The sequence below is a fragment of the Anomalospiza imberbis genome, chromosome 12, assembly GCF_031753505.1.
Source record: "Anomalospiza imberbis isolate Cuckoo-Finch-1a 21T00152 chromosome 12, ASM3175350v1, whole genome shotgun sequence".
Lineage (NCBI taxonomy): Eukaryota > Metazoa > Chordata > Aves > Passeriformes > Viduidae > Anomalospiza > Anomalospiza imberbis.
In genome coordinates, this window is record NC_089692.1 from 4,273,761 (window position 1) to 4,283,092 (window position 9,332).

General features: G+C 40.9%; 1 long non-coding RNA gene across 2 annotated transcripts; it reads right to left on the minus strand.

The window, feature by feature from the left end:
• Positions 1-6,845: 6,845 nt before the first annotated feature.
• On the minus strand, positions 6,846-8,823 carry LOC137481065 (uncharacterized). 2 transcript variants are annotated; one of them, XR_011003289.1, is made up of 4 exons: positions 8,414-8,823; positions 8,217-8,330; positions 7,112-7,233; positions 6,846-6,987 (listed from the first exon to the last, which is right to left on the minus strand). It is a non-coding gene; the product is annotated as an uncharacterized lncRNA (long non-coding RNA). The 2 variants fall into 2 exon arrangements; XR_011003288.1 differs by having other exon boundaries at positions 7,103-7,233; positions 8,414-8,822.
• Between the last annotated feature and the right edge of the window lie 509 nt (positions 8,824-9,332).

Consider the following 9,332-nt stretch of genomic DNA (forward strand, 5'->3'; position numbering starts at 1 on the left):
TGGGGCTGAGTAGGACACTTGATACCCTTCTGATCTGTTTGTGTCCCTGCTTCAGATGAGTTTGCTCATATTTGATGTTTTACTGACAAGGAGGATCATGCTGCACTCAGAGACAGACAAGCTACCTGGCTCATGCTGCTGGAAAGGCCCAGGAGGAAAGCAGGAAAAAATTACCAATAAATATCCAGCAAAAAAGCTGAGTTTTCATTCTGATTTGACATTAATTAACTCTATCTTACGAGATTGGACTAACTGGATAGGTGCTGCAGAAATTTACCCTGTGCTCAGTTGAAGGATCAGGACATCAAAGTCCTTGCTGTGAGGGACAGTCTTCCTTTATGGAAATTATCACACTGGTTTTGAAAGGCCAGCTGATGTCAGTAAGAATTGATAGGTCTGGCCCTACATTGATATTCTCTGAATGCTTTTGACATGATTTAGATTTTCATGTTATCATTTGATCAATTGATTGATGCATACACACATATTTTCTTCCCAAGAGAAAATGAGATAATAAAGAATTACTGATGAATGAGTGATTACACATCTTTTTGCACCAGGAATTTTTATCAAGCACTTAGAGATGAATATAAGCCAATAGTAGTAATAAACAGTCTTCATAAAAAGTGTGTTGCTGGAAATGCACTTAACTTATCAACACTATCATATCTAATTTTTAGCAATGCTGTTTAGATTATTATACGTACTCTGGACAACCGATTACATTAGATCAGATGCTCAGAGAGACTTTTATAATAAATGGATGGCAGCAGAAATTCCATCTTAACATAAAGACTTATTGCTTGGCATTCAGATGGATTCTGTAATCCCAAGCTAATTGTTATACATTGAATTACCACATTTAATCATTAATGCTGCAGGGAGGCAGACATAAACAGATCATTGACTGTGGGATATGACTGTGGATTATTAACAGTACTATCTATTTTATTTTTCTGGATGTGTCATTCAGTGTGGGTGCAGTGTATGCTATACAGAATTAGTATTTTATTTCCATGCTGGTGCACAAGGTGTCCCACCATCCCAGAATGGCTGAGGCTGGAAGGGCCCCGGGGCTGCTCTGGTGCCACCTCCCTGCTCCAGCAGGGCCATCCCAGAGCACAGGGCACAGCAGTGTGTCCGTGTGGCTCTGCAATATCCCCAGGGAGGAGACTCCAGAGCCTCTCTGCACCATCTGCTCAGGGCTGGGCACTGCCCAGGGCAGGAGTTCTGCCTCCTGGGCAGGGGCAGCTCCTGGGCTCAGGCCCTGCCCGAGGCTCTGGGGCCATCGCTGGGCCTGGAGCAGAGCCTGGGCCTGCTCTGCCCTCCTGCACACGGGGACAGACACACAGGGACAGACAGACAGGGACAGACAGGGACAGACAGACAGGGACACACAGGGACACCCAGGGACACACAGGGCTGAGGCCCCTCTCACTGGGGCTCCTCTCCAGGCTGAGCAGCCCCAGCTCCCTCAGCCTTTCCTGGGCACCGATGTTGCCTTGTGAAGGCTGCCCTAGAACAGAGGCTGGTCAGAGTTACAGAACAAAGCAGGGGTTTGCTAAAAGGCCTCCATGGATCCACCTTGGGCAGCACAAGAGCCCAGCCAGGGCCACACCCAGGATGGACCCAAAACGGTCACAGAATGGACGACCGGTCACGGGGGCTCTCACTTTGATAAGTTCTGGCCCATCTGCATATTGGAGTTCATTGTCCAGTTACAGCTTTGGCCCATGCAGTCCCACCCTTCTTGTTTTTCTCTCTTCAGCCCACGTTGTTTGTGCTCTTGGGCCTGAGATCTGGATCAGTTGTCCTTGGTCCCCAGCTAGAGAAGGAATTGTTTTGTCTGTCTGCTCTGTGAAGAGAGCTCACCATCCTCTAATATGAAGCTCAGACCCACACACTAAAGCAGCACAGAATCTGAAAATGTAAAGGCTAAACCTGAGGCATCACCGAGATGCTCCAGGCCCTTGCTCAGCTGCAGGAGCTCCTGTCCCTGCTGTGCTGAGGATCCAGAGCTGGACACAGCACCCAGAGCTGTCTCCAGGGCTGGGCACAGGGGCAAGATCACCCCTGACCGGCTGCCAAGGCTCTGCTGTCCCTGCTTTGTGCTGGTCACAGCAGGAACAAGAAGCCTGCTTGGTGGTCTGAACTTGTGTCTCTGCTTCTCTGTCCTCAAATGATTTTTGTCACCTCTTCTCCCTGGACAGACCTGCCCAGGGCCACATTTAGCATGAGCTGCTGAAATCTTTCAAAATCTCCCTCCTCCTAATGAATCTGCAATTTTAGTTCTAAATCACTATATACATGTGGCTGTAGGACTGCCCATTTTATTTGTTGAAGTTTTTAGATTACTTCCAGTCCTAGTTGTTCTGGAGACTTTTCGACTCATCTGTACACTAATTTTTTGTCACAACAGGATACATTTGCCTCATACCTGTTCAGTGGTTTCAGATGCCTGTTCAATATATTTATTTCATGTAAATTCAGCAGATTTAAGACTTCTCACTCTGTTTTGAGGAAGTACTTGGCTTTTCTTATAAACCTGTAATTTTCACTTTGAAGAAACACTTATACCTTCAGGGAGCATTGTATTTTTTTTCTAGTGCCTTTTAAATTTGTTTACTTTCTCAAGTACCAACAAAAACATGCTGTAGTATTGTAACCATCTCTTGTCATATCCAAAGAATATATTTTTACCAGGCAAGAGCTTTAGTTTACTATGGAAATGTAATATGGTATAATTTATCTAATTTCTGTTCAAAATCCAGAAACATTATAGTAAAAATTTATCTTAGAAAAAAAAAAAAAAAGAAAATTAAAGTAGAATTGCAATAAACTGTTCTTCATACATTTGTACTCCAAGAAGCCTCTTTTAAATCACCTAATAAATCCAGGACCAACCATATCTTCATTTGCTCATTAGGCACTCAGTTTAAAAGAAGGAAAAAAATCAATACTTGTTCCTGTCTCATTTCTGAAGAATGGCACTGAGCCATTTGAGGTCTGGAATGCCTTCAAGTGAGTGACATGCTCAGATAAAGTTCAAAACCTCAATATCACCTCAGCTCATTTTGATCATCAGTCACAGGATTCTGATTTTTATGGAATCAGAATTAAAGCAGAGGGAGCGAGGGAGGCACACACTGTGCCACAGAAGAATGGATATACTTTGGAGAAGGGAAAAATTCTTGCCATTCTTCAGCAAAATTCTATCACCAAAAAAAAACTTGATTGTTCTTGGAGTTATTTTTTACTGCTACAGTGATTTGGATGGTAAGATTATACATATAAGGTAGATAAAAAGATTGCACTTAAGTGAAATAGATGAGATCTATTAAAGATACAAATCAGCTTAGAATACTGGAAACTTTTACTTACGGCACCATGTATAATATTCTAAAGATTTATTTTTACTGCTTTCAACTGCATATATTTTACTGTGAGAATGCAGAGAAAGGAGGTAATAGAGCTTTACTGCTTTTCCAGAATCAGTGCTCCCTCAAACAGTGTCAGAAAAACCCTATTCTGGTGTATAGTTTAAAAAAAAAAATCTATTGACAAACAGAAAGGGCATTCAGGACTGAGGCCTTGGGAAGGCTGATCAATGAGAAAAGGCTTAAATAAATAAATATGTATGGCTTATCTTAAAGGTGACTTTTAAGATACAAAGTTTTACAAAACTTTGTATCACATCACTTTTAAAACTGATTCTTAGGATGATTCTGGGAGAAAATATAGCCAAACCAGAAAAAGCTGCTAAAAGAATTTAAAATTCCATTACCTGAGTATATAACTGTATACATTACAGAAGAATCTTTCTTGTTCCAAATGGTCATAGAAAGACAAACTTTTTGTAAAGAAGTCATGTAATGATCTTATGTAGATATTTACCACTGTAAATATAGGTACTGAGTGATTTAATGGGATTTCTAGTACCTGACTTGATACAACTATCAAACAAATGGACTTAATCATTAACAGGGTATGGTGCGGGCCAAATTGGGGCACAATCAGGCCTGGTGCTTCTGCATTGTAGAGTTTGTTTTCCAGATGGGACAGTTCTTATGGATAATGTCAGAAGGGCGCTTCCAGTATTGAACTGCCAACATTATTGTGAAAAGGAGGATTTTTAAATTCTTCTCTTCAATGCCTTGTTGTTTTTTTTTTTTTGACGAAAGGTATGAATTGGCAAATATATGTAGGAAATTGTGCTCTAGCATCATATGTTCAAACATTTAAGAGAGGCATTAAAAAACAGGTTATGGACTCTAGGTATCAGGATCCTTCAGAAACCTGCTGTCTTTTTCCCCATTCATTCACAGCCAGGATCCTCTCAGAAGGCAGAATTCTCATTCCCTGCCAGCACCCGGTGGCTCTGGAAGCCGCAGCTCCCCAGCTCTGCTGGTCCCTGGGTGGGAAGGTCAGGCTGTGCTGCTCTGTGGGCACAGGGTCACCCTTTGCTGTCACCATCACCATCAGCTGGCATCGCTTCCCCAGGGACTCGAGGGCCTGGCAGGGGACATGTTGGGGCTCTCTGGGACAAAGTGCCTCAAACTAAGCCCTCTCAGCCCAGGCTGCCAAAAACTGCAGCTCAGATTTACGCTGCCTGTGCTAACTGTACTTTCTTCCCATCAATTTCTTTGTTGTCTGCAGAATTTGCTGCCTGCTGCAAATGAACCCTGGGGAAAGAAGCAGCATTTTTCCATACATACAGCTTTGACTAATGCCACCTTGGGCCCCAAATTCTAACTTGTCACCACCCTGCCTGCTGGTGCAGGTGCTCAGCAGACAGACACATGATGCCTCTTACAGAGGATTAAAATGCCTATCTCTGAGAGACAAAAAGGGAATACTTTAATGTTTAATATTAAATCATTCTCCTAACTGGAGCAAAGCTATAAAAACAATAATAACAGACTCCTAGAGGAGCTGAGATTCTTTATCTGACAGAAGAGAATATGCAATTATAAAGCTATCAAAGCCTTAAAAATATAAATATAATTAAGAATAAGGATATGCAGAGAAAAATAGTAATGTAAACACTTCACATATTTAAGATAATTGTGTAGTATTCTAATATCATAGAATAATAGAATAATATGAAGGAAAACACTCTGCCAGAGTAAAAATGTGATCCCACAACTCCCAATTTGAGAATCTCAGATGTTTCACCTCTGTTGTGTTGCTCTCTCCAGTCAACATCCACCTAAGAGACTTCACTAAGTTTCACACAGAATTATAACACCCACATTTACAACAGGGGCTCAGACTCGAGGGCTGAGGAAAGGAGCATTTGCAAGGCTGATGTAAGGAGGTAAAGCCAGAAATTCTCTCTCTCAGCAGGCTGATATGTTATTAATAAGTCACAAGGTAAAACATATTAGTAGGTGAAAAATGCTGCGGTGAAAATTGTGAAGGCAGTTCCATGTGGGTAATGCACCCATCTAAAGGAGTTCAGTTGCATCAGTCCTGGGACCAGCAGAATGGGAGAGGGCCAGTAGAAATTAGATAATATTGCTTTCTTTATCGGGGAGTGTCGCCTTCTCCTTCCTCAGTTCTCTGTCCCTTACAGAATTCTCTGGTAATTTCCATTGGGCACAGCCTTTCTTCAGTTTCAATTCATGTTCTCTTAAGTTCTGTGGCACTGAATCAAGTGACTTTTGTCCAGCAACATCTTTATTCTTCCCACAACTGTGTGTTCTGCACTGCAATGCAGTAAAGTTTCCATCTCCTGCTTTTCAAGCTTTCCAGATCTCTAATGCCTGAGCCTTCGTTCCAGTGTCATTTCCAGGGCCCTGTGCCTTCAGGATTAAGTCTAGGTGGTCTTTTCCTTATCAATTATTGTTTTTTCTCCTTTAATTAAACAGACCTATTGATACTTGCTATTTTGTATTAAATAGTAAGCTTTTCACAATTTTTTCTTTTTTGTTACTTTTAGCATTTTCAGCATCTCCTTCCCATCTGCTAGGTTCTGGCAGTATCCTGTGCCTTAACAAATGTTCTTGACAACAAAAAATAACAAAAAAATGGTGTCCTGCTCCCTTTATCCATCAGTTTTATACTCTTTGTTCATCACATATCTTCACTTTTGAGGTTCTAGCAATTTTTTTCCCCTTTTCCATCATAGTGATAATTACCTTCTAATTTTCTTTTGGCCCTCCTGTGAGTTTTTCTTTTCTACTAAAGTTTGTGCCACACACACTTTTTAAAACTTTAAAAAATAATTCCCTAAAGTTTTTCTCTCTACTCTGTGCAATGAAGTTGCAACATATGTATGTAAAAATTATAATTTCCTTTTTGGCTGATACAATCTCACTGAACTGTACCTAAGATTCAGGCTTTCCAGATTTTCTTCTCAGAACTTCAGGTCTTATACCTTTGGCTTTTACCCTGCAGAACAGACAGATGAATTTTCTTCTCCTTGCAATGGATTTGAGTATATTTATAATCATCAGCTATGGTTTGGTGTCTATCTCATGGGTTTGGGATACAAAACTTTCAGAGGGTAGAATTTTAGTAAGTCCCAAAGAAAATCTATAACCAAGAAGTAGTAAAAAGCTCCTCCTTCATTATCCATATCAGTTAATGGGCTCAATTCTATGATTTTTCAATTTTTTTCTCTTCCAGACTCATAAGGCATCACACATGTACCTGTTCTTTGTGTATGAAGTAGGTTTATAGCCTCCATCAGCTTTTTGAAAATCAAAATTTAATATCATTATTTTAATCTTGTTTTTCACTAATTATTTGGAGCTATCTGGAAGCACTCCTTGGTTTGTCTTAATAGCTACCTTGGTGTACAATAACAATACTGAATATACCAACAGTAACACACTCCTGTGTTTGCAAGTACAGTTAAATAATATTTTTATTGACCAAAACCAGAAGGAAATGACTTATGTTGCCAGCTTTCCATATGAGAGAAGTTGGTAGCAGCTGAATGTGTGGTATGAGAATCTGCCATATTCAAAAATGTCAGTGATTCTAGGAAAGAAGCAGATAAAAATATTGATGGAAGAAAATACAATGGAGGGAGACAAAGAATCACGATAACTTTATGGCAAAGGCTTATGTTTTTTATATATGTAGGACAGAATACCTGGTCCACCTCCTCGTTCTCCTTCACTCTTCAAACAATAATTTTTAAGGAAAAGGCTGGTTCAAAATGGTACCAAATGCACTTTTTCAGCAAAATTCCAAGTGACAAGGTTTCAGAAGGGCAACAGCAAGCTGTCAGTAAAAGGATAGGACAATTAGGTGGAAATGCTACTTCATGTCAGCTTCTGGTACAACTAATGACATTTTGCACTTAAAAAAGATGCAGCTGAATTCTGAGTGACACTGGCTGTGGACACAAGCTGGCATCATTCCACAGACTTCAGAGAGCTGCAGCACCTCAACCCAGCAGGCAATGAGGCAACTGGTTATAAATTGTCTGTGGGATTTTTTCATGGCTTCTAAAAACTGTTCTGCTGCTTGGGCTAACATTTAGTCAGGGTCTGTATGAGGGCAAAACAGAAATTCAGTTCAGCTCTCACTGACCCTCAGGCTCAGCGGTTTGACCAGGCTTATGGTTAAGGCGCTTCCACATCAGTTGTGATTTTCCTAAAAAGAGTGTTAAGTATAAAAAGATAAACAATAATTGGCTCTAAAATTGCTGTCTAGAAATCTGTCTCTTAAACCCCAGAAACTGAACTTCAGGGGGATCTTGCTGTTTGACCTTGAAGCTTTTTAGTCACCCCTGGATAAGGCCCCAAATGACATCTCGCTTGACAAGCCTAAACTCAGCTGAGATCTAGTCTAGGCGCTACTCCACATATTTTCTTTCCTCAGGAATTGTTTCTTTTTTTTAACTTGCCTATGTTCCCAGACTGGAAACTGCTTCTAACAAGTGTCTTTCTCCTTGAAAAGCTGGCTGCTGTTGTCCAAGCCAGGAGCTTCATTTTTTAGCATAGCTTAGTTTAATTATGAGCCTATTTACCCTAAGTGTGATCCCTGGCTGGAGGGCTGGTGAGTTCCTTCTCCTCACAGTTAAAGTACTCATTTATAAGTAGGTCTGTACTTACCTTCCTCCTCTATAGAAAATAGAACTGAATTTTATATTCTACAGGAATTGCATTCAAAAACAGAAAGGAAAAACAGGCCTTGGAACAGGGACCAAATGTAACAAGCACCTTGAACACTGAACTGCCAAGTTATCCATCCTTTCTGACCTTGTGAGGTTTGAGCTTTTTTCCTGCACAAAGGTACTGCTCTGAGAGAACAGCAACATTCCCCACCTCCTGAGTAGCCTTATTTCTTGCAAGCCTTGTGTTTTGGGCACTCATCTGGAAGATAAAAGGTTAGGTTTGAAGTTCAGACAAGAGGGAATTGAATCTGTGCTTGCCTTTTACAGGGCAAGCATTCTTACCACTTGGCTATTGTGCAGGAAAGAAAGACTCAGTGTCTCCTTCTTCAGCAGTGTTCTGAAAGGAAAACAGGGGCACTGCTCAAAGGGACCGTGCTCCTGCTTTCAGCAAGGGCTGCTTGCTGAGGAGCTGAGCTTCTCACAGACCACTCAGAGCCACAGTAGATTAATATTTAGTCATTTCAATTGCTGTTGGGTAGCTGGAGCTTGACTAAAGGAGGAATCCTGTTGAGCCTGGTGGCTACTTCAGTCCCCATGTGCCAAGTTATCCCTCCTTCAGGCTGCAGAGGGGCTCATGGGGAAGTAGGAGCCCTCTTCCCTAAGCCAAGCTTTCCACTTCATAGACCAGGAGCTTGGAAAAGAGCCAGTGCAGCACCAAACCCTCACAGCCCACCCTGTCACTCTTTATGAGATCACAGTTCAGAACTGGGAGGGACTTCCTGCATTTTCTTGGTTCATTTGTTCATTTGGGTTTTTTGCTTGTTGTTTTGGGTTTTACAGTCCTTGCAATATGATTGTAAATTTATTTTTCTTTCTAAAAGTGTATCATTTAGGTTTACAAAAGGTGTCTTCATCTTATGTAGTTCAACATATACGAGACCCACAAATTTTTTTGGACAAAACCCCTCACTACATCCAGAGATGTAGGAAATAGTAGAGGCACCTGTGAGACAGAACCAAGAGTTATTTTTATAAAATATGACATGGTATGTTTATTGAAAAACACCTCCACCTCATGAATATTCCAGGAAGCTTTGACCCTTTCAAAATTTCCTCTAGTGATGAAAAAAAATGCTACTTTTATGGGCTACTTTGTTTTGATACATGCAGTACTTAAATGACAGCTGGAAAAGCATAGCAACACATACAACACTAACTACTGATGGCATTGATGACAGAAATAGGCAAATACCTGACTTAT